This window comes from Neopsephotus bourkii, unplaced genomic scaffold (genome assembly GCF_033783945.1).
Source record: "Neopsephotus bourkii isolate Nb327-2 ecotype Australia unplaced genomic scaffold, CSIRO-AGI_Nbou_v1 NB_1067, whole genome shotgun sequence".
Taxonomy (NCBI): Eukaryota; Metazoa; Chordata; class Aves; order Psittaciformes; family Psittacidae; genus Neopsephotus; species Neopsephotus bourkii.
Window position 1 is genome coordinate 646853 of NW_026901555.1, and position 24590 is coordinate 671442.

The 24590-nt window shown below is 46.3% G+C and overlaps 1 protein-coding gene across 1 annotated transcript in view; it reads left to right on the forward strand.

The window, feature by feature from the left end:
* Positions 1 to 15297: 15297 nt before the first annotated feature.
* TRPC5 (transient receptor potential cation channel subfamily C member 5) overlaps positions 15298 to 24590 on the forward strand; it is a 92073-nt gene continuing 82780 nt past the window's right edge. The window contains exon 1 of the mRNA XM_061361855.1: positions 15298 to 15533. The gene's annotated coding sequence lies outside the window, so the exon portion shown is untranslated. The remainder of the gene's footprint in view (positions 15534 to 24590) is intronic.

Here is a 24590-nt window from a genome sequence, read left to right on the forward strand (position 1 = left end):
ATATAAAGAGCTGATGCCACATGAGTCGTACCGTAACTCTCCACCCTGCAAGGCAAGGAGCCTGCCAGCGGGGAACGTGCCAGCCCTCAACACCCACCACTTGTCACTCTCCCATTGCACACAAAGTGATGCCACCAAGATGCTTATCTCCCATTACCTCTGGGCGTTACGTTGACCTATCTTATGTCCTTTAATAGCACCTGCCCTGAAACACAAAATGACAGCAATATATTGTAGAGTTTATAACGAATCAGTGAGGGCTTTCGTATTAGGAGGCAGCTCTGAAGCTGGCTGTGAGCCTTACACATGCACAGGGAATGCATATGAAAGCAAAGTTCTTTTTTAATTGAACTTTGTTATTAAGAGACACTCAAAGAGAAGCAGGGAATGTCTTGAATTCCAACAGCTAATGCAGAATCGAAGATGTGATGAGCAATTGCATCATTATATGTCAAAAGTGAAGTTAATTTCGAAGAGGTGAAACTTCTTGTTAAAAGCTAAAAAAATATACAGATGGCACTCACTTAAAGTGTACTTTTATGAAAATGAGGGCTCTATGTGTCTGCTTGTCTTCTGACAAGCACATCCAGAGCTGAAATCTCTGCTCTGACTGATCTCGGAGACTTCTTCCAATAATGTATGTTTAATACGGATTATTTTCCAATATGCTGTAAAGTCAATGGGCTTAATACAGTGTCATGCTTTAAGCCCAGCCGTAAATCAGAACCAATGCAGTCTCTCTCTCACTCCCCCCCTGGTCTCCCACCCTGCTCCCGGAGGGATGGGGAGGAGAATCTAAAGAATGTAACTCCCATGGGTTGAGATAAGAGCAGCCCAGTAACTAAGGTATAACACAAACCACTGCTGATGCCACCAATAATAATAATGATAAGGGAAATAACAAGGGAAGAGAATACAACCGCTCACCACCAGCTGACTGATACCCAGCCCGACCAAGCAGTGATCTAGCCCTTCTGGGTAACTGCCCCCAGTTTATATAGTGGGCATGGTGTGCTGTGGTATGGAATACCTCTTTGGTCAGTTTGGGTCAGGTGTCCTGTCTCTGCTTCCGCCTGGCTTCCCCTCCTCCCTGGCAGAGCATGAGACTCACAAAGTCCTTGGTCAGACTAAACATCACTGAGCAGCAACTAAAAACACTGGTGCTATCAGTGCTGTTCCCAGGCTGAAAGTCAAAAACACAGCTACTAAGGGGAAAAATGACTGCTACTGCTGAACCCAGGACATACAGTCTTTAAGGTCTGGGGACCTTTATGTGGCACTTTGGAAGAAGAAGTGTATGCTTTGGAAATTCAAAGATGATTCGTAGGTAAGAGACCTACAACTCTACAAAAAAAGAATCTATAAAAACCTACAAAAATCTACAAAATCTACAAAAGACCTTGTTCTTTACAGGCAGCATTCAAGTTACAGAAGTGTTCTCTCCTGCTCTGCTGCATCTCCTGAGCAGCACAAAATCCTCTGGACCAGTCCAGGGTAGCCTATGCTGAATGAAGGGGTTGATAAACTGGGAGCACACACATCAGAAATGCATCCAGAGTTAAGAGTAGTCAGGTTTAGTGAGGAACAATACTGATGTGCTTTGGAACTATTCTTATTGTCATATTCACTTTTACAAAGTGCTCCCTATCACACCTGACACCAAGGGACACTGCGGGCACACCATGTGCCAGTTTCCCACCAGCTTCTTGGCTACAAACCAAGTCCACATTGTGTGTGAAGCCAAACAATACTCCAATGGGAAAAACAGCCTGCCACAACCACCCAGTTCATCAGCTTGATGCTTCAAATCATAGTGTTCAACAAGGACTCTTGACCAGTGAGGGGTTGACAAAGCAAATAACCTATTTGCATTGCTCAGACGCAAAGAGGTGACTGAGAAGCACAGCAATTTGTTATTCAGAGTTATTTCCCCAGTTAGGTCGCAAACAGCTCACTTGTAATGGATGATATTTACTGGGGGAGTGGAGCTATGACAGCACTATTTGGCTCTTAAATGAAGGTCACCAACTTTCACTGCTATGCTATGCCAGGGTGGGAAGGGGTCACAGCAAATACCAAAGCTCATTTCTCACCCCAGCATCCTACCAGGTTACCACCAGCCTGGAAAGGGACTTGGAGAGTTGCTGGATTAGTATGACTTACACAACTGAAATCAGGCACAGTGATGCTGAAAACTAGCCTTTGTATGGCCGTGCTACAACAGTGTGTTCCTGACTCTACAGCAGAGGAGACACTGGGGGAGCAAATCCTCCTGGCAAAGCTCAGCGGGACCCTGCCGTTTGCCCAAGCTTATCCCAGGACAGGGACCACTCTGGCATCAGCAAACATTTCACACGCTCACTGAGATGCTGGGGACCAGAAGCAGCATTAAAATAAGACATTCAGCTCTTCCCTGGCTGCAGGGAGCAGAACCTCACCATGGCAGAGCAGCAGCTGCTCCTCACACTGCTCCCAAGGACCAGGTAACATGAGCATCATAATTAGTGAGCAGAATTAATTCATTCTTGAGTCAGTCTTTAATTTCAATGTTCTCCAAGGGGGATCTTTCTGAGACTTCAGACTTGAAAGCAGAGCACAATGCAAGAGAAGGGGAACATGTTCAATATAACTAACGACGCAGACAGCTTCCTCCCACAGAAATTATATTATATACGGGAGCTTATTTCATCTTTCCCTCCTGGGGAACATATTATAAATGCTGTTTACTAGAGCAGCCTGAGACAAAATGCTTGCATTTGCTAACATGGAGGAGCCTGGCAGATTCTTGCCGTTGTTCACAGCTCTTGGTCATACCAGCTCACTTTTCTGCTTTACTATGCGTTTCCAGTAGTACCACAGTATGGCAGAGCCTTCAAAAGAGTAAGAAGTACTGGAGTCTAAGAAGTCCCGGTATCAACTTGCCTCAGTGGGAAGAAAATCACCATCTCCCCTCATTTTGTTTCATGTACAAACTAAATGAATCAGATAATAGAAATCACAGGCTGAAGAAGGCAGTGATTTGCAGGAAGATTTGTTTCCACTGCTTTGGAGCAGCATAGGCATGGAAAAATTGTATCGGATCAGAGACACTAGCCCAGAAAGGATCAAGATGCATTTGACTTTATAGGATTAATTTTCTTTAAAGCTGCCTATTTTAAGAAATGTGGTTGTGTAAAGGATGGCACAGTTACATAGGAAAAAGCAAAGCTGATAGCTCAGATGGGTCAGTTAATCCCCTATAAACCCATTCTTTTTTTGAGGAAAACATGTCTTTCCAAAATGATGCTAACCTTTGGTCACAGATCCCTGGTTGTGCTGCAAAGCATCATCTAATCATGTTAAGGAAATTAGCCTATGTGCCAAAAATAGAAATAGCACAGGGGTCTGAGTGTGTGTGCATGACTCTGCTCCCCTCCCCAAATTCTGCTCCCACCCATGCACCAGCTTAGCTGCTTTTGTGTAGAGAGGATGAGTGAGAAGAATTGTCCCTGTAGGTTAACCTTGATTTGAGCTTGAGGGAGATTAAAGGTTTTTGCTTTCTCTTGCAGTTTAAGGCATGGTGGATTGACAGCTCTGGAGCAAGCTCTGTGTGAAAAGTCTGAGCTACAAGTTCAGTGTTGCTTGAGGCTTAAGGTGAGAGCACGTCTTTGGAAGCTCTCCCCTACAACTCTCAGTGTTGCTGAGATTACTTCTTAAGCAGCAGCGATGGCCCTGGTTATCCACAGGAGGTCTAGGGGCATGAAGGCCCTTTGGTATTCTGAGAGAGAGAAGGTTTGTTCTGCCCAAAATACATATGGTTAAAAACTACCTTTTTGTTCTGCACCAATAATTGGCTCCAGAAAACAACAAAACCAGCAAAAAACACCCTAATCATAGTAATTACTTTGTTTGCTGCAGGCAAATTGGCTGAAGCAGTGGGTGTCTGGGATGTGGTGGGAGCCCTGTGCATGTTTCCCACCTGGGGCAGGAATAACTAGCCAAAATTGCCCAAAGGGGGTCCTGGAGGGCCTATTCCAGCTCACCCTCTGGGGACCATCCACTTGGATGCCACACTGAATACCTCCCAGGGTACAGATGTGTCTGTAAGGTATTTAAAGCACTGGCGTTACACACTTACTGCTTCTAATTGTATTTTCAACTTAAATTGGTTTCATACCACATGAGGTATGAGAGTCTGTGCTGGCAGGGAAAGCTTCCTGCTAATCTGCAGGAAGAGTCTCAAATCCGTACTCTTCATGCTCATCTTTCAGTCAAGTGACTGCAGAGTAAGACCCCACAGAGAATACATCTGCAGCCAAAAGAGTTACAGCAGCATCTTTATGAAAGCTCTCTGCATGGATTGAGGCAATGAAGGAAATAAGCTCTGGAGAGATGAGAGAAGGGAAGGTGTGCTCTCCCCAGGGCTTATAAGCAGCAGGATTTTCACCACTCCCTGCACAACTTGGTTTTATAACATTAGTTTCACTTGAGTTGATGGAACTGGTTCTGCTGAACACATGATGTGTTTGCTGTGTCCAGTGTCACTGCTGGTTTTGTGCTTACCAGTAGTGTGTGACACTCTCCATCCTGAGCCCCGGACCACAGCTCTCCCGAGGCTGCAGCAAACAGACCTTAGCTACTGTGTGCATATAAACATAATGTAATCTTAATTTGTAAGTACACACCACCGGAGAAACGCATATCTGATACCTTAGAAAGGCTGGGACAGGCAAAACAGTGTCCTCACTCTGCAAATGTTTGGCTTGCTCAAGTCCCATCCTGTCTCTGCTATTCCAAAGTCCTTTAGATATGGGAAGGCACTGTGAGAATACGGAAAAAAGTTTGTTAGGCCCATATATATATTTCATATATATTTTAGCATCTTTAAGGGTTTGGATTTCCTGGCACAGACACCCAAGCCTTTTGAAAGCAGCACTGTGCTGTTTGGTTTTACCCACCCCGCTGTGACATGAGGTTGCTCCTCAGGGAGCTCTCCTTGCAGACACACGGGGTCACACCATCTTTGGGGTTATTAGAGCAGCTGTGTTAATACTGGCCAAACTACACTAAACTGTCTCCTTGTTTCCATAGTGACATTTCTGACTATATGGGTATTTTTGGGCTCTTTCTTGTCACACTCAAAATCACAAAGCAAAAAGGAGATATAACAGTCAATGTTACTACTGTGCACCAACTGGATGTCCCAGCTGGGACCAACAGATCTGCATCCATCGGGGACAGCACCATACAGACATACCTCCCTGGGGCAGTGCCACTAGGCAGATTTCTGTCCCCCATTTTCTGATGCACAAATATCCCAAGAAGCAAATTGTTTTCAGCTTTGTTTCCCATCTTGTTCATGTTATCTGCCCAAAGGACAGGCAGTGTCCTATTCTGAGAGCATCAAACATCCAGAACAACCTCAGCTGGATGCAACCAGCATGGGAGCAAGTGTTGGTGCTCTGGAGTCCATCCAGATGTGGCTCTGAACCTTGGTCATTCACAGTGCTTCAAATGGGAAAAATCTTCCTTTCAGAGGAAACCACTGTGGTTCTTTCAGCCTCTGATCTCTTTGCTCTTAGGGTGAGGTCCTTGCCACCAAGAATAAGTTTGGGTTTACAGGTAAAGGTGGTTCAGTCTCCAGTGTCTTATACAGTGTGGTCAATGCTGTGCTCCTCTGCTTTTCCCAGCTCAATGAGCGCTATAGCTGTGTCATTACTGTAACCTTGTGCGAGGTAGCAGAAAGAACAGTGATTTGTGGTTACATGTGTTTTAGCAAATTCACATTCTCTAATGGCAAGAGAGGCTCCATATTCTGAAGAACAAAAGAGCAGGGTCTGGTGATGAACATGATAAATTTAGCCGTGTGTGCTCTGTTTGCTTGGCGGAGTACAGTTGTCAAATAATACGCTCCCAGGGTCTGGGAAGCAAATTAATTTTGTATCCTTTAATCAAAAAAACTTATATTTTTCAAAATAATACCCTCTTTTCCTTCCCTGAGGGCCCTGCAGAGCATAAAGCAACGCACAGAAAGGAGAGAAATAGATGGAGAAAATAAACATAGTGACAACATGACAAATCTTTATAATCTGGGAGAAATTTCTTCCTTTCTTTTATTGCTGCATGAATCTGAGCCTGGAGTTCTGTTATCTGCTGTGGTAAATAAGGATGAATTAATGTGAAAAGAAGTGTATTTATAGCGTGAATATACTGCTGAGTAACATAGTGGGTTTTGTGCTTGGGAGCATAGAGACCAAGTCTTATTCTGATGAAACACTTTTGTAACCCTGCCAAGTGCATCCTGCTGACATCCTAAATCCAGGAACAACCAGGGCCATAGGATTTCCCATGCAGGAGTCAACCAAGACTTGGGGAGTGGGAGAAAGCAAGTAGATAATCAGTTAAATATAAAAAATTGGGTTTTTTAGAGAACATGGGAATTGGCAATGGAACTCCTTGCTACAGTATGCTGTAGGTGCTAGAAGTAGTAAAAATTAAAGAAAGGAAATATCACTGAGTTATCTTAAATACCAAGAGAGCATCTCTGGACTGGGAAGCTCTGAGGCTCCAAGATGTGGGAGTTTGGGAGCATTTCCTATGAAAGCGTTGCTACTTACTGCCCCTTTTGTAATCCCTCCTGTCTGGCCTCTCTACTCATTCCAAACCAATGTCTCTTCTATTACAAGTGTGGTTGAAAGGAGCTTTTGTTCAGGCTAGTGTCCATGCTGAAGAACTAGCTAACAGGTAGGGCAAGAAGGCAAAAAAACAGTTACAAGTTCTCATTTCAAATCATTAGTTTTGTGTATTGCAAGTTCATAAGTAAGGTTGGGAAACCTGTGTCTTTTCCCAGTGGGAGCAGCCTCATCACTTTCTGTGTCGTTAGTCTCCCAACCACTCTTAATCTCACGGCTAAAAAGAGTTCACAGCTTCAAGAGGAATCAAAGCAACGTTTTAGCTTCCCCTGCTCCCTCAGACCTTAATTCTGATCCAGATTAGGGGATGCTCTTCAGTAAATAAATAACCTGATTTTCAGCAAGTGCAATAACTACAGTGGGGCTTTTCACGTGCTGAGAATAAGGCATGCGCCTAAGTATCTTTGTGAGTCAAGATCTGCAATTCTTCTCTTTGTGCATATGTGCAGAGAAACACGTGCAGTTAACTATGGTACAGCATTTCACATACACTTGAGTTGGCGATCAGCATTTTATCAGGAAGGATGGCTATCTCTGTGTACTACCTGAAAGGAGTTCATTTAACAGCAGAATTGGTAAGCTTAGGTTTCAAGCACTGTGTGAAAATGCAAGGCACTTCAAAGGCTGTTGAACACCTCATCAGTTGCCACCAAGGAACACTTAATAAAAAGCATCTATAATAACCCTTGCAGAAGCACCAGCACTGATTGTGAATGTTTGAAGATACAGCCCTGGGCCTTTGCCAAAGGCCTCTCCACCAACCGCCTGCAAGGTCGGGCGGCTGCTGGCTGAGATCCCTCTGCTCCTGTGGGCTTCAGACCAGGTCTGCCACCACCAAACGGTGCGGGGAGAAGGACTGGGAGCACCAGCTGGTGCCAGCCCGTCTGCTGCTAGCAAAATCACCTTTGTGTACAGAGAGTTTGGCTCTGAGAGCGGTGAAGAAGCCCATGCTACTAAGGGGAGCAAGGAAGATGTCAGGGCATCAAGTTATTACTCACTGCAATTACATTTATGCTTAAAATTATGCGTTAAAACCTATCCACGAGACCTATGAAGAATAACAGATAAATTCAGTCTATGCTCTGCTTTAATTTTTCCCAATAAATGTTTCTTTTTATACCAAGCATATGGTGCACTAGATTTCAAGTCCCATTGATAAAGACTCTAATCTCTGTAGTCTCTTTATTATATTTCTCCATTTTCTGCTGAGTTGGAAAAAGGCATTGCATACCATCTGTCAGCGTGATCCTAGTGCAATTTGGAAGTTTCAGACTGGTACAGTGTTAGTAGCAGCTCGCTGTTCTCCTCCAGACTTGGGTTCTTACGGAAGCAATACAGCCCCATTAAATGCTTACTTCACAAACATAAACTCATTTGTGCAGCATGCTAATGATAATAATGCAAATGAATCTGTCATGTCTGTAGCTACTATCCCTAACCACACTATTCATGAATATATGGTAATTATGCTATTACTGCAAATGTAACTGTGTCAGCACTACTAAATTAAGGGCTGTATTGTAAATAAAAATGGGGTGCTAAAAAGAAAAGAAGACAGTAAAAGATAATGCACAGCAATACTAAGGGCAAGGTAGCAGAGGCTTTGCACAGCAAGACAATTTATTTTAAAGGCTCCTACTAAAGGATCTATGGTGGTGCCATGGTTTGAAATTGCAGACAGATGCTGATACATAAAAAATCCTTCTTTTTGTCCTCAAATGCAGTACTAAATCCCATGACACTGTCAGTTTTGTGATAAAACCGGTATAAGTGATCATCAACTTATTACCCCTCCATTGTGGCTCCATCTCTGAGCTCATTAATAACCATGTACAATGTAGAAAGGTGATTTAACAGACTGTTTTAGTAAAAGTTTGCAATAGAAACATGAGCAGTTCCTATTCCCAAAGAATAAATTGTAGTCTGAACTACACAAAGTCAGAGGTCTTATTTGGTGAACTCAGTCCCACTATGTATCTTCTGACCTCTTTTATTGTCTCCAGTGCAAGCAGTTTTAAAAGCCAAACAAAAATATTCCCACTGGAAGAACCCTGTTTCCATTAAAGAGAAGTCAGATATGTGTAGCAGAAACAATTTTGTTACATAAACATAAATAATGAGAAACACCACTGAAATCAATATTTTGCTTAGGCTTAGCCTGCATATAGATGAAATCAGAGTCTGGCTGTAGGTGACTAATACTGGGGTACACCCTGGACAACCACTATCCTGCTTCAGTTCAAAAGACTTGAGGGTTGAAGAAATGAAAAGAGAAAGTCCTGAATTAAAACACATGTCCTTACTGAGGGGGAGAGAGAAAAGATGGGAATGATTCCATTTGGGAAGGTGTTACGCAGATGCACAGGAAGAAGGACAGACAGTCATCAACCATATATTGCATATTGTGCATTCATAGATTTTCCTGAGCCCATGATTTTCATAGAATGTAAAACCAAAGATGCAATGATCAAACCAGCACAACACTGCATGCAAAAAAAGCCGCCTTCTGTAATTAGTCTGAGAGACACACAGCAGATAAATAGCACCAAAGATGGCACACAGTGAGATTTATCTGTAAAGTGAGAGTTTCCTCCACTGTATCAGGCAGAGGAAGTTAATATTTTTCGAAGGGATATAATCCCTCCTGCTTCAGCACAGAAGCCGATTGCCAGCAGAAATTGGAAGATGCTTTTTCTCCAGGCTGTTTATTCCACTTGCATCCACAATGTGGTTTCTTGCCTTTTTTCTCTCACTCAGCTAGAGCACAGCCCTGACAAGGATAGGGCACTGGATTTGATGTCCCCAGTATGTAAATCCTAATTAAACACAGACACACAGACAAGGATATGCTGCATCAGTTTGCTGGTAAGCTCCCTAGAGACCAATTTATATAGGGACAGGTACAGTATATAGCTAAGTGGTTCAATGGCATTTTGAGAGATTGTCTGGGAAGGAGAGATCTGGCTGACCTCTCAAATCCACACCAGTTGGCAGCCACCCCCGGTAGCTGACCCCCTTCAGAATATCTTTGCTTTGACAGTGCTGAGGCTCTGAACTGGAGCCAGCTGTGGATCTTACAAACAGCCCCTCTGTTCCTAAAGCGCTGGGCACCAACCATCCAGTGCAGAAGTGATCACCTCTGCCTCGGCACAGCAAGCAGTTTGCATCCCAAATCCTCATACTCCTTTCTTGCCCCTAGGGTCCCACCCTGAGGCTGTGGATGGGGAATATGATGCTAGGAGAAACACGCTGCAGCTGATGCAGGTGTCACTGACAGCAAACCCTTCCCACTGCCCTCGCAAACAAGCATTTGACAGCACTTGCTTTTGCCCAGCTGGGAAATGACTTTGCCAGGAAGTTTCCAGTTTTATCTAGAGACTCAGTGGTTTTCTTGAAATGCAGGGTGGCTCAGCGTGCTGGGGAAAGGAAGCTTACGAACCAAGGATAAGACGTTGTGGTAATACTAATGTGAGGCAGTGATGGCACGTAAAATAGTTTCAGTCACAAAGTAAACCATGGAGTTAACTTCAGAGTCAGTCTTTAGTTTTAAAACTCTCCTTTTTAAAGAATTAAGAATAGCATACTATGGAAAAGACCAGGTTTGAAGACAGGTATCCAAACCAGAGCAAAGGAGAGTAAAGGCAGTTTCAGAGGTATTAATCCTAAAGGCTAAAATTAGAGGTGAACTGTGGGCAGATAGAAATTAAACTGCTTTGGTCTCATACAAATGCCTGCAAATAGCAGAACATGCTTGAGTGCCCCTGGCTGCTGAGCCCTGTGCAGTTCCCCAGGGCTGTGTGCAGTTACACCCCGCTCTTCCCATGATATTTATTGCCAGGTCAAGACCTTTGCTTCCTTTCTGGCAGATCAAGTATGCACTAAACCCCACACCCGTGTCTGCAGGGAGAATTGCCAGGGCGTTTCTGAGAACAGGCTATCAGGTGCATGAGCTCTGCTAGCGGGTACAGGGAAGCTGTGATGGGGCCAGAATGCCCTGCAGAGCTGCACGCACAAGCCGCATGTATGGGGAGCATGAGGAGGGCTCAGCAAATACATTAAAGCTGTGTTTGCAGGGAGCAAAAGGAGCAAATGGCATTAAGTTAATGAGCAGCAATCTATTAAACAGCACTGTGGCTGCTGCTCGTGGTCATCTATCTCCTCCCGGCTCCTGCAGGTAGCAGCAATCATGAAACAATGCACTCATGTAACAGACTCAGAGCTGGCTTGCTTCGTGCTGAAGGACTGGAGTAAAATTGAGGAAGGGAATAACTTGTTTAAAGGCTGTCTTTCTAAGGGATAATTTTGGTCTTTTCACCTGTCCTACAGCTCAGCATCAGCCTTGCCAGAAAATACCCATCCTGACGTGAGCAGCCAAACAGACTGGCGGTGTGTCTGTCTGCAAGCAGGAAACAACAACGTAAATTATGTATTACAGAAGGGAAAAAAGGACTGTTAGCTTAACAAGTAAATGGATTCAAACAGCCCTTGGGCTAACACATCCATTGCAGGATGGAAGGGATACGGTGACAACAGAAATTAAAGTCATTTTTCCATGCAGCTTAGTGGAAGCAGTAGGTTCTGGGGCCTGATCATAGACTCGTGTAATCATTTGGGTTGGAAGGAACCCTAAAGCTCACCCAGTTCCAACCCACTGCCATGGGTAGGGACACCTTCCACTAGAGCAGGTTGCTCCAAGCCCCATCCAACCTGGCCTTGAACACTTGATGTTCCCTGATGTAAGTCAGCGCTCTGCCACTAACACAAACCAAACTGTGATGACCATGCACCAGTGAAGCAGCTGACCTGGAGTGCTTGTTCAGTGTGCGTTCTCTGGAGCAAAAAAGATGGATTCTGAAATAATGATAATAAAGGTAATCCAGGGAAAAATGAAAACTACCAAAGAGGAGGCACAGAAACCTCCTGCCCATGTCTGCATCACCAGCTGTAGCCCTGAACCTCTTGTCAAGCCGTATTTCATCAAGCTGCACTACTTCTTGCAAATACAAGTAAAACGGCAGCCCCGCAGGGACTACCCACTGCCCTGTTCACAGCAAGGAGGTTTTGAAGTGCAGAAAGTTAAAATGAAAAAGATTTCCAGTTTCCCAGTTTAATTTCCATGTTCTGATGACCTGAAGTCAACTAAGGCAGCCATAAAAAAAAAAAAAAAGAGGAAAAAAAAATCCGTGGCATTTTCTTAGAGGATGGATTATTTTTAGCCATGGAGATTTAAAGCTGTCTTCAAGTTCCTGAACTTCCAGAACTTTTCTTCACTAAGGAGCTTGACAGCACAGCAGGTTCCCTTTTCCCCAACTTTTCAACTGATCTAATTAAAATATGCAAAATCTCCCATTCTGCACAATGCAGGAATATACAATTTTCCAGTGAGATAAAAGGCATTTTCCAGAGGCTTTGTTTCTAAGAATAATGGCTCCCCTCTCTGTGTTTAGGGCTTAGATTCTTCACTTTATGATGGAGAAATGGGAACTAAACATCTAGCCCATTTTACTTGGTTTTGTTCTGAAGATAGCTAGCACCACATCACAGCTTTTGTGAGACAAAATCAGTTGTTAACGCACAATGGCCTGATTCTGATTGACAGCAGTACCACCACACACTGCTGGAGCTTGGTCCAGTTAGGAACCTGGACCTTTATGCTTCAGTTTAGTTTAGGTGGCTGCAGAGGAATGGCTTCCCAAGTGGGATGGATATACACACATATACCTGTTAAAAGGAGTTTGGGTTAGTATTGCTCTTCAGAAACAACCTGTGTATGGGATTTTTGGGGGTGTTTTGCATTGCTTTTTGGGTGAGCTCTCCTCTGCCCAGCACCCAGCACAGCCTTGCTGCAGCCTTGCCCTCTTTCCCTGCTCATGGGGCTGCCGTGCCACCAGCTTTTCCTGTTGTCCCTTGGGTGGCATTGCACCCTTCCATAGTCACAAAAATCAACCCTTTGCTCTTCCAGACTGTGGTCACCTTGTAAAGCACCCTGGCTGGGCAGAACCAAGGACCAGGGTCTGCAGTAAAATACAGAAGAAGAAAATCCTATGGAGAATATACAAAAGGAAATCAAGTAAGCCAACCAGAAGTGTTAGCTCGAGAAGCCCTGACCTATGTTGTCGCTTTACAACGACCTGAGGCTTTTGCTTCATGGTTGCAAATTATTCATTTCTTTCTCACTTAAACTATTTTCTGTCACTAATCTGAACCTAATCTTGGCCGCTAAAGGGCTCTCCTTGGGCTCAAGGCTGTTTCCTGGCAGTAAATTCAGTTCATCCCAGTGGAACAGGGACAAATAGATGTCATTTACAAAGCCAACTGCACCCATACGTGTAGATACAGTACAGCAAAACCCCTGCAGCAACGTGTCACGTATGCCAGCCCTTGGATTTAAAGCCCAGGCAAACTCTAAAGCATGGGTTGACTGAATCTGAGCAGGAAGAAAACAATTTTGTGTTCTTGGACTGACATAAAATGTGGGCAGAAGTTTTGAATAAATGATTTGCTCTGAATCATTTACCCGGCTCCACTCAGTACCTTGGAGGCCAAGGAGGGCTGCTAAACACTTGCAGTGATAAAATATTGAGTCGACTCTAGTACTGTTTTGCTGGGGAAGAAGTGCTTGTCCTGATGCTCTGACCAATTTAGCTTGTGCATTCCTAGTGTGGCTGCCGGCAGGCTATGGCACTTGGAGCTGCAGAGCCTGCTACTGTCTGCATAATGGTTTTGTGTCCCATTAAAGCCACTGTTGCGTTTCACCTTATAGGTGGGTGCATCTCTGTGACAGATAAAGTGGTCCCTGTACACAGGCTGTAGCTAGTAAAGTGCTTTCTTCTGGAAAGTGCCAGAGGAGTGCAGCAAGTTCAGAGTGTTAGTATGCATTATTCATCTTTTAACAATATCGCAGCAAAATTTAGGGGAGAATGGGGACAACTTTAATGATTAAAGAGGGCAGGACACAGGTTTGACGTGTCTATAAGTCCAATTACAAACTCCTATTGAGCGTCAAGTCTCAGTTTCAAACGTAAAGCAGTAAGAAAAGCTCATTGTAACAATTAGAGTGCTTACAAAAGAAAAACACTTTAATGCTGGGATTTTGTGCCCATGACAGAACTACAGGGGATGAGCATGGGGGAGCAGAGTAAGAAAATCAACCTGCTCCTGCGTGGGTGCTGTCAAGACGGTGCCATCCTCCCCACAACAGGTCTGGCCATAGGCGTTGTGGCAGCATGGTGGAGAAGGCAGGATTGGCACAAATGCCTCTATTGGAGCTTTACTCTTCTGGCATAAAGAAAATGCTATGCTTGGCTTCAGAGAATGGGAAGAGAGGGAGAGAACCTCAGTGTAACCAGTCACTGGCCTGGAAACGGGGGTCAGTGGGAAAGGGAAGGAGGGAAAGACAGAAAAAGTGCTTCCTGCTGACCAGAGGGAAGCTTTCCTGGTGAGGGAAAAGGTAAAAACTGGATTTCCCTGGATTTAGTCTGTCAGTAAATGAGTTAAGAGATTTTCTCAGTTGTGACACCCATGTGTCATAGGGTCTGGGAAATGAGGACATACGAACTCAGAGCCCTCAGATGGCTGGAACGAGCTGATCATTGGACTTGGTATCACTCAGTGGTGGGCTGACAGGTATTAACAGCCCAGCAGGGAGTTTGGCTGGATGCAGCCGAGGCAGGCAGTTAGGATTGTCCAGTGTCAGGGGCTCAGGCTTGGGTGCAGGGCTCCAGGGGCTCTCACCAGCCTGGGAGTGGCTGGGATGCAGGGGCACCCCTCAGCCACAGGCCCAGAAAGCCATAGAACAGTCGCTCACCACAACCAACAATGGCCTGTCCCCAGGCAGCGATTGGACCCTCCTGGCCAACTGCCCCCAGTCTCTACACAGAGCCTGATGTCCTATGGGGTGGAATATCCCTTTGGATAGTTCAGGTCAGGTGTCCTGTCTCTGCTCCCTCCCTGCTTCTTGTGCCCATCCTCAGTGGCAGAGCATGAAGGGCTGAAAAGTCCTTGTCTTGGGAGTAGCAACACCTAAAACATCGCTGTGTTATCAGCATCATTCTCATGTGAAATCCATGCACAGCACTGTACCAGAAACAGGATTAACTCTATCCCAGCCAGAACCAGGACAGTGAGTGTGGAGACGGGTGGGTGTGAGGGTGCGTGTGAAGGGGTGCGCGGGGTGAGGAGTGTGACTGGGGAGATGGGTGTGATCTGCCATTCTCCCCTTAGCGCCGCTTCAACTTGGAGGGGGTGTGTGTGTGTGTTAGGGGAGCCTGTACTGCTGGGTGTTTGTGAGCGCGGGTGTGTTTGCGTGTGAGGGGATGGTGTATGTGTGTGCGAGCGCGGGAGAGGAGGCGGTACCCGTGTGTGTGTGTGTGAGAGAGAGAGAGGAGCGGGTGTACCCGTGTATGTGTCTCTGTGTGTGTGTGTGAGGGGCGGGTGTACCCGTGTGTGTGTGTGTGTGTGTGTGAGGGGCGGCGTGTGCCGGTGAGGGAGTGCGAGGGGCGCTGCGCGTCCCTGCCCGCGCCGCTCCGCTCCGGCTCGGCCCCGGCTCCCGCCGAGGGGCGGTCGGAGGCGGCGGCTGCCGGGAGCACCGCCGGGACCCGGCGCCCTCCCGCTGCCGGGGCGAGGAGCGCGATGCCGCTCCCGCCTTGCCCTGCTGGTCACCGGCCCCGCGGCTCCGCGCCGCCGGCAGCGGCGTAGCGCGCCCGCCTCGGGCGCTCGGGCTGGGCAGCGCGGGCGGGGCGGCATGGGGGCTCCCGCCCCCCGCGGCGCTGGGCAAGGAGCGGATTACAAATGAGCGGCACGGCCCCGCGGCCCGGGCCCGCGGGCACCCCGGCATGTAGAGCCTGACGGAGCGGCGCGGAGGTGAGCGGGGCCGCGGCGGGCGCGCATCTTGCGCGGGGAGCGGGGCCGGGCGGGGAGCGGCGCGTACCCCAGGGCAGTGACCGAACTTGGCGCCGCGGGCCCTCCGTCCCCTCTCCCCGCGCAGCAGCCGCGTGTGGCGGGGCCGGTCCTTGACTTGAGCCGGGGCACCGGCTCCCGCTTGCCCCGGTCCGGGGGTGGGGGGGGGAGTGTCTCCTGCTGAAGTTGTCGGTGCCGCGGTGCTGCGGGGTTGGGGAGCAGCGCGGTGAGGAGTTGCCGGCCCCACCGGGACTCGCACCCCAAGGGACGGAGCTGAATTTTCCCTGTCCTTGCGCTAAATGCCAGGGCGCCCCGTGTCAGGCACCTGCGTCCTCCCGCTTACGGATTAGATCCGAATGTAAATTGTTGTTAATGACGGCATCCTCTGACCTGGTGGTGAGTTCTCCGCTGACCCAGGAGCCCTCAGGGTGGGAAAGGTAATAGTGATGTCGCAGGGGGTGTTCTGTGCTGTGATGCTCGCAGGAGACATGCCTCATTTATTGTCCCTTCAGTTCACAGACTCGAGCATCTGGCAGTTTATAGTTTATCGAATTCCGCAGCCTACAAAGAAAAGTCAGGGCTGATTCTCAAGACTCTCCTTAAGTTCATTTGTTTACTATGGAACCGTGACTTCAGTGGTCTCTTTGGTACAAAAACATTCTGCTTTGTGTGATATTTGTGGTGGCACTGACAACAGATTTGTTAGTCACGGTTATGAATATGATAATGTGCAAGTCTTCCATTAAATCCCACATGCCCTAGGTAACATGGGTGAACTGGCATGTATGAGGGCTCACTGCCGCTGCACGGGAGCTGTGTCGCTTTGAACTTCCAGCCCTTTTGATCGCTTTCCCTTAACTTTTCCACTGTGTAATGAAATGTATTTCATCTTCCTGCTGGTCAGATGTAAGTTTTGTACCGGGTGCACCTTCTTGCAAGCAAGCTTATGTAATGCAGCGCCCTGTGCAGAATGCAAGAGGAGATGGAAGGGAAGATTTTTGGGACGAGGATGGTCGTGTGGTTGCAGTGTCTGTGTGTGTGTGTGCCTGTCCCCAGTGGGGGAACCACCAAGGAGGGTTATTTACTTCTATCAACATCCTGCCTAATCCTGGGCAAATCTCTCCATCTTCTTCAGTGTTGCTTGCCTTCTCCGTCAAATATGGCTTATCCTGTGTTGCTGCTTCTCAGGGCTGTGTGCAGCTACTCAGGGGCCCTTGAAAACACTTCTCAGCCAGGGAGGTACTGTGTAAATGCAAATTATTGCTGTTCTAAAAATGCTTTTCAGCCCTTAAAGCAGTGTCTTTAGGCACCTTATTGAAGCTGTAGCCAAATGTCTTTGCAGACAGGTCCAAAGCAGGCTAGAGGAACTATTTTCTTGAGTAAAGAGATCTAGTATCATTTCTGAGGAAAAGGAAAAAAAATATATAACATTTGGGTGTCATCAGATGTGCCATTCGTTGTTCTGTCCTTGAATATTCACCCCCCGTTTCTCCGCATGTAACTTGTCAGTAATTACCAGCTGAAGAAACACTTCTGTCCTAGATGGTTTAAGCTGAAAGTGATGAAGACATGAAAGAGCTTACCCTGACCATGACATCAGCCTTGCCCACTGTGAGTCCACTGGTCTCTGGTGTGGCTTTACTGTTCCATCTGGTTGTGCTTTTATTTAGAGCTGTAGCAGTGATCAGTGTGCTCTCGGCTAGGAGCAAGTCTTCCTAGGCAAGAGCAATGTCTCAGACACTGACAGGGCACATTTCTAGTGATAGAAGTAAAGAAAAAGGTCAAGATGCTGGCTTATTTTATTATTTTTTAAGCTGTGGAAAGAAAGTAGATGGAAAAGCACTTGAGCTTGTGACTAACCTCTGATGAGCTTTAATTTATCTCCCAAGTGCATAGAACATGAACAGAATTCTGTATTTTTATCACTGGGATTCTGAAGGAATCCATCCTATTTTGATGTGCATTGCTTTCATTCTAGGAGATTGAAATACCACTGGTTTTGTAATATATATATTTTCAAGGCATTGTTCTTTTTCTCAACCACCTTCTGCTTTGGTAGCATCCCTGAATAGCTTCTGCTCAGAATCGCATCTGAGGTAATGGCAAGATGCAAAATTCTTTGATTAACTCGCTTTTTGAAGAGATCTGCTTTCAGACCACCTTAAAAAATTCTTAGAATGTCAATTGTGAGGTCTTTTCATGGGGTGGATTTAATAGAGAAGGTACTGTCAGCTGCGTTATGAGTCTTGCCGATAATACGATTACGTTGGGTTTTGAGGGATACAGTTCTTGGAAGCATACCTCAGAGGAGAAAATTCACAAAAGCTATGTGCAAATAATTTTTTTTTGGTACAACAGATGGGAGAGCTCGATAATCACCGCTCAAGAGGGGCTAAAATTAGTTTGAAACAGAAAAGATTATTCCTACAAGTACGGTAGTATAATTTGTACAAAATGAGCCAAATCCTACTAATTGTTACACCGGTGTAAATAAAGAGTAATTCCTTTGCCTGGAGTTTCTCCTGCTCCAGGAAGCAATGTAGAACACAGGGGACTACGATGCTCTTTAGTTTCGGCATGTTCATAGCAAAGGTCAGTTCTGCTGGAAAGCCAGTGGCAGAATATGGCCCAGGTTTTAGCCCCATGTTCTCATGTTCACAGCAGCACGATACTCACTCACCAAAGACTCCAGTTCAAACTTTGCTGTAATGTGATTGTGGGTAGAGGGTTGCTGAATGACTCAGATGAATGTAGCTCAGAGTAAACAAACATGTAAATCATTTCTGGCTAGAGACAGAGAGAAAGGGAAACAGGAGGGAGCAGAGAAAAGCCAGCCTCAAGGATAAGGCGTTTATAATGGCATGATCAGCAAGGATCACTAAGTTCAGCAGGATTCAACCATCAAAACCGTGTGGATTTGCCACAGTGTTTTAGCTTTGTCATGAGAGGAACCTGGATGAAGTTGAATGCAAGTATTACAAGCAAGCAGAGTTTTCCAGTTGCTTGGGCTGATAGTCTGGCACAGAGGTGAGCAGGCTCATGCCAAAACTGCATTTGGGCACTTTTAAATGTCTCACTTACTGTGAGAGCTGGGAGCCAGGTGTACTGCCTGACTCGGAGAGGCAGGATGCTGCCAGTGCCTTGTTGGTAGTCTTTACAATGTCCAGTTTAGGGAAAAATGCAAGCTAGCAAGTGATTCCTGGAAGTTTCCAAGCCCAAAACCCTGGATAGCAATGTGGTGTTGGTACATGTATCTGCAGAAGGATCCAGACCCAGCTTGTGGTTCAGATCAGGAAGTACCACAGCAAGTCAGTGGCTTTGAAACAACTGTAGGTTTCTTTTTAGCTAGGTGAGTCTCTAGGACAAAATCAGAACATGGCAGAGGCTATTCTCATTTGGTTTTCCTGCCAGTAAGCACAAATCACTGCAACAGAGCACCTTGCCAGTCAGGTCCTCTCTTGATTGTCCAGGCCCTGTGCACTTAGAAGCCATAGGAAGATGGAGCTGTATCTGTGTGGGGGAGACTGCAGTCACTGGAAGAGGAGGGTTTTTATCCCTTTCAGCTGGCTGAGCTATTACGCTTCAGTGTGTTTTCAGGGTAAGTTAGGTTAAGTTCCCTCTTGGGGAAGCAAGAAAAGTGCTGGCATCCAGGGTTGAAATGAGGAGAGCTGGGGTTGATTCCCTTTTGCTGCACAAGGATCAGATCCTCAGAGCAGACCTGGCCAGGTTTATCATCGTGGTAAGAAGAGGATGCTGTGTTGTTTTGTGGAGTCATTCAGTGTAAAACCTGTGCTCTTCCTGGGATTTCCTGTCTTGGAAAGCAATCCTTAGAGTGAAGTGTGGCTGTACATATGGCATCTTTGCCATGTTTTCTATGAGATGATGGCTGTGAAGGTGAGTAACTGGAGAGGCCAAGTGTATTTCTCTGTGTGTATGAGTGGCAGGTAGACCTCAGTCCTTATTTCTCCATTTTCTATTTTTTTTAAGAGTACATTACGGTTTTTATAGTGTTATGGTCACAGCGGCCATGACAGGAGACTTGACTTAAGCATCAGGACAGTTTTTGCTGTTAGAATTATGGGTGTTTCTGTTACAACATTAGACACTTATTCTTGTTCATTCTCAGCCTAATCTGTGGATTCAAGTCAGGAAGCTACTTCGTCCTTATTCCTTTCTCCCTTCTCTCAGTTTCTCCCTCTTCATGTGCAGTGAACATGTTCCAGTAAGACCTGAAGCAATTTCCTGTGTTCTCTCACGTGTCCTGCATCCCTTTTGCATCCTTGGACAGGCAACTGATTCACTGTTTGGGAAAGACTGGCTTAAGCACCAGAATAGAGTCAGATACGTTTACTGTCGTGTCTGCTACTTAAATTGTAATGCTCATTACCACAGTATGCTGGGGAGGGCAAAAGCATAAGCAGGTTGAAAAGGATGAGATGAGTTCACAACAGATTCTGGATGGGAAACATGATGGCTCTGGCTGTCTACACTATGAATTGTCAGATGCAGGGAGAGTGCAGTCACTGTAAGCGCAGTGGATGCAAACTGCTGCCCGTCACCAGAGATAACATCCTGGGATAGAAGGACCATGGGTCTAATCTGTTCTTGCGTTCTCCCAGCACTGACAGACACAGCTTGCTAAAATAAGCAATTCACTTTCTCCTCAGTAAAATAAAGAGTGAAGAACAGAGCTTATGGGATAGTGTTTATTGGGCATTCTGGTTCCAGAATGATAACCAGAGTAGGGATTTCAGCCTGCTCTCACAGGTATTAATGGATTAACATAGGAAGCTGCAAGAATTTCATTGTGTGAAGCCTTACTGGCAAAGTAGTGTGAGAGCATGAAGCCATTTGGGGCTCAAGGCTCCGGCTGGGATAAGAGATGAAATAATTCCACTCTCTCATTCAGTCTTTGTGTCCTGTTCATTCTGGTTTGTGCTGCATTATGAAATGGAGGTGCTGATCTCTTACTTACCCTGGAGCTGCAGTTAATGGAAATACCTATATTATGTGTATTGGGGTATTTGAAAGTTTCTGGGTGGAAAGATCTCCAGGTTTATAAGATTGCCCTTGTGCCCTAAAGTTGTTCCTAGTGGGAAGAAGAGGAATAAAGATTCCTGAGGTGTCAGCACCTCGTCACTGGCTTTTCACTCCTTTCTCTTGGGAGGTCATCTTATGCAGAGAATGGACAAGGGGCTGTGGGATGTACCTCAAGGTACAGCTAGGGAGGCTATTTCAATGGGAAGCATCTGCTGCAACAGAGTGATTTTTCTAACAGTAGAGGAGAGGTTGCATTAGCGAAGGAAGTAAAGCCTGATCTAGGCAAGAGGAAGAGGTCATCAGAGCAGAGACAATATTCGATCAAAGATGTGAAGTCCCTGCAGTATATTTAAGGCTGCAGTGAAAATGCTTTACCCAGGTCTTTCTTTGCTGTATAACACCAGCAGGGTATCCCCATTTGGGAAGAGAACACAGAGTCTGTGAAGAATCCTAAAAGTCTTCTTCTCCTGCAATCTCCTGTCTCTTCAGCAGGAGAAACAATGTCTAACCTTCCTCTTGGGCAAGTCCACGGGGGCCTCCGGAGCTGACTGTGCCCACTGGCTCCACAGGGCTGTTGAAGAGGACAGAGCTCTCCACCAGCCTCCTGGTTCCTCAGCAGGAAGAGCAGCTCCCACGAGGTCCTTTCTGACACCCATCATCACCAGCTCCTGCTGTCAGGGGGATGCACAGCAGGAGACAGATACAGCATGGCCACGTCACTGTTCCTGACAGACACCAATTCCCCTCCATGTGGGATAGATACAAAGGGCACAAGCTGAGCCCAGAGCAGGGGTGTGCTCTATAGCTGGGAAGAGGACTTCAGGCTTCTCAGACTCAAAGTCTAAAACGAGTGTATGCCTTAAAATGCACATCTTTGTTTAAGCCTAGAGCTCTGTGTTTATGGAGTGTTAGGGCAAATGTTCTGACATTTGTCTGTGGGTTTCTATTGATCTTGACATCACGCCAGGTTTGAAATGATATCTTTACTGCTTCACCCTACACAGGGGTTGGTGCTGGTGCGCACACATGCACGCTGCTAGGGTTATACGAAGAGCTGGCGATGAGGAGGGATGCGTTCTGGTCCTGCAAGTGCACGCCTGCGCACACACACAAAATGGCTTCACTTCCACCTCATCTCCTGCAGTTTTCCCTGCACCATGTCTATAACCTAATCAAACAGGCTGAGCAGCTGGTGAGTGGGCGCCTTGCCTGTCAAAGATACGGGTATGAATATCAGCAGTCAACAAGCCATCACATTAGCTATTGGCACAAAGTATAACCAGTGAGGGTAGGCACCCCTCCCAAAAATATACCCATTGCTGTCCACAGAAGCCACACGAACCCCTGCTTGACTGAAATACTTTGGGAAAAGGAAGAAGTCGAAGCTAGGCTGAAAGTAATGTGTGCAGGATGCTGCAGTGGGTGAAAGGAAGAGGTGTTTTAGAAGTCTTCTAGCTGTGAGGGCTTCAGACAAAACCAGTTCATCTGCACTGGCCATACCCCTGTGGAGTGATTCAGGTAGCACAAATGCCAGCAGATCTTCCTGGGCTGACTTCTGATTTTGCCAAAGATTTGAATGTAATCGTGAATGGAACAAGACAGAAAATGGGGTTTTTCTTCCTGTACAAATCATGCAGATTCCCAAAACGTTACTCCAGCCTACGAACCCTGAACGTTTGTCATTATTTGTGCAAAACGGAGCATCTAGAGAAGCCAAGAGCCTGGTACTTAAATCACTCAGCAGAGGCCTGGGGAAAGAAAAGGCAAGGTTGGGATTTGGGCCACCAACCAATGCATTTTGGGCCCAAAGCCTGTTTGCTCTTCCCTGTATGGAAGAAATATCAGATTTGTTGGAGCTGTTTGGTCCCTGCTCAGACACATTTCCAGTCAGCTAAGCTCAGTTCTCAGAATTCCCAGTTTTTGCCTGGCTGAAGGGAAATGTGGCTCTCAGCAATCTGTTGTTTTCCACCAGTCCCAGGACTGGCCGTGGGTTGAATCTGAAGGGACTTTCTGGACCTATGAGGTGAGCGTAGAAACAGCAGTGGGAAATGGGAGAATTCCCACTGACTTCACTGAGCGTTGAAGAGCAGTGTTTGATGTCAGATGTTCTCACTGTCCTCTGAAGGGCTTGGTTTCATTCATTTTTCATTCAAAATTCAGGGTGAAGTATTTGGGGTGTAGTGAAGGAGCAGGGGTGCTGCCATGACCTTCCTTCCCATGCATGTTTGGATTAATCTCTCTTACAAAAATCAACTGAAAGCGAGCTCCCCCTGCTGTGGTACTGACCTGTGCGGAGCTGGCCTGTTCGGGCTGCTTTGTGTGCTCACTTTTTTAGGATCAGAGCCTTTCTTTCTCCTGTTTGTTCATGCAGAGATTCCCCTCGGTGACCCGAGGGGTGTGTGTGGAGCAGGGATGTGCCACTGGTGCGGCAGGAGGCTTGTGAAGGCGAGCTCTTCAGAAGCATCTTTCTGTCCCTCCCAGAATGGGGCTTGACTCAGCCCAGGAGCTGGGGCTCATCTTCAGGCCCAGCCCTTGGTAAGCATGGGGTTACAAATAGCTGGATAACAGCTGAGTGTGTTTTGCACTGTGACAGGCTGAGGTGAAGGGAACTAAGGAGTTGCTCCAGGGTTACAGAGATGTGATTCCTGCAGTCCTGCTATGCAGCCCCTTTCATGGCAGTGCTCTTTTAGAGTCCTTTAATCTGGTTATTCTGCTTGGCTGGAGTCCTTCAGCTGCCAAACTTGCAGCACTGAGGCTCTGGTGCTGTGAGAGGATCCTGTGCCTGGTTGGTCCTATACTTGAACCGGGTGAGACCACAAATACCTGTCAAATCTCTGCTGCTGTCAGATTATTCACAGCAACTACATAGGTGGATTTTGTTGTTGTTTATGGACCTTTCAGAACCTGATCCAAGTTCTACAAATGGCTCTGATGTTCCTGGATGGTTTTGCCAGCAATGGCCTGTAGGCTGGTCTCACTTTCTGCGATGCCTGTAGGAAGATTTGGGCAGCCACAGGGTATGTCTCTTCTTGATCCAGACACTGATGCTTGGGCCTGAGAGCCTGCTCTGTTCAGATGTTCTCTGGTAGTACTGGCAAGCTGAGTGCTGTTGTACACATTACAGCATGGGGTTTGCTCCCTCTTCAAGTGATAACCATGCATGAGTGGGTACATGCTGGGGCAAACAGCAGTGCGTAGTCACAGGGCAGTGAGGCCTGTGCTCTATAGCGTGTTCCTATGCTTAAATGTTGAAGCATTATGAAGAGAATGCAGAGTTCCAAAGAAACTGAATTAAGCTTTTCGTTCTTGTTCATTTCTGGAAAATCTGATGTTGAATGGTATTAATACTGTGACCATATTGCAGTTGTTTAAATCAGCTTATGGACTGAGCCTCTTTAATGTGGAGTTAGGATAGATCAGCAGCATCGTCACCCATTTTACAGACAAGGAAGGAGAAACACAGAAGCATTCCCATGATTATGCAAGTTCAAGAAATCAAAAGCCAGGTCTCTTTCTTCCTTGATGCCATGCCACAGAAAGCTGTCCCTGAATTCAGCTTTGTGAGGCATGTTATTCAGAAGCAAAAGAACAGCGTGCTACTAATAACATGGTTACACGAGGGATACCAACATGCTGCGTAGATTTTGTGATGGATGGATTCCTCTTTTAATCATCTTTTATAGCCCAAACATATACCATAAGCCTTTGTGAGTACTATATGGGGAATGAAGTCATAAAGAATTGAGATTAGGGGGCACAAAGCCCAGCCCACTTCCCACAGAGAGACCATTGGCAGTGCTGCAGTTACACACACACACACATCGTGTTGTCATGGCCAGCTTAAACTCAATATTGAACATACCCAGTGCTAAAATGGGACTAGCAGTTGGGAAGAAAGGAACATAAAGTAGGATATTTATGAAATAATCATGAAGCACTCTTAGATGGTGGATCCAAGCAAGAGTTTGTAGCAGAAGCTCC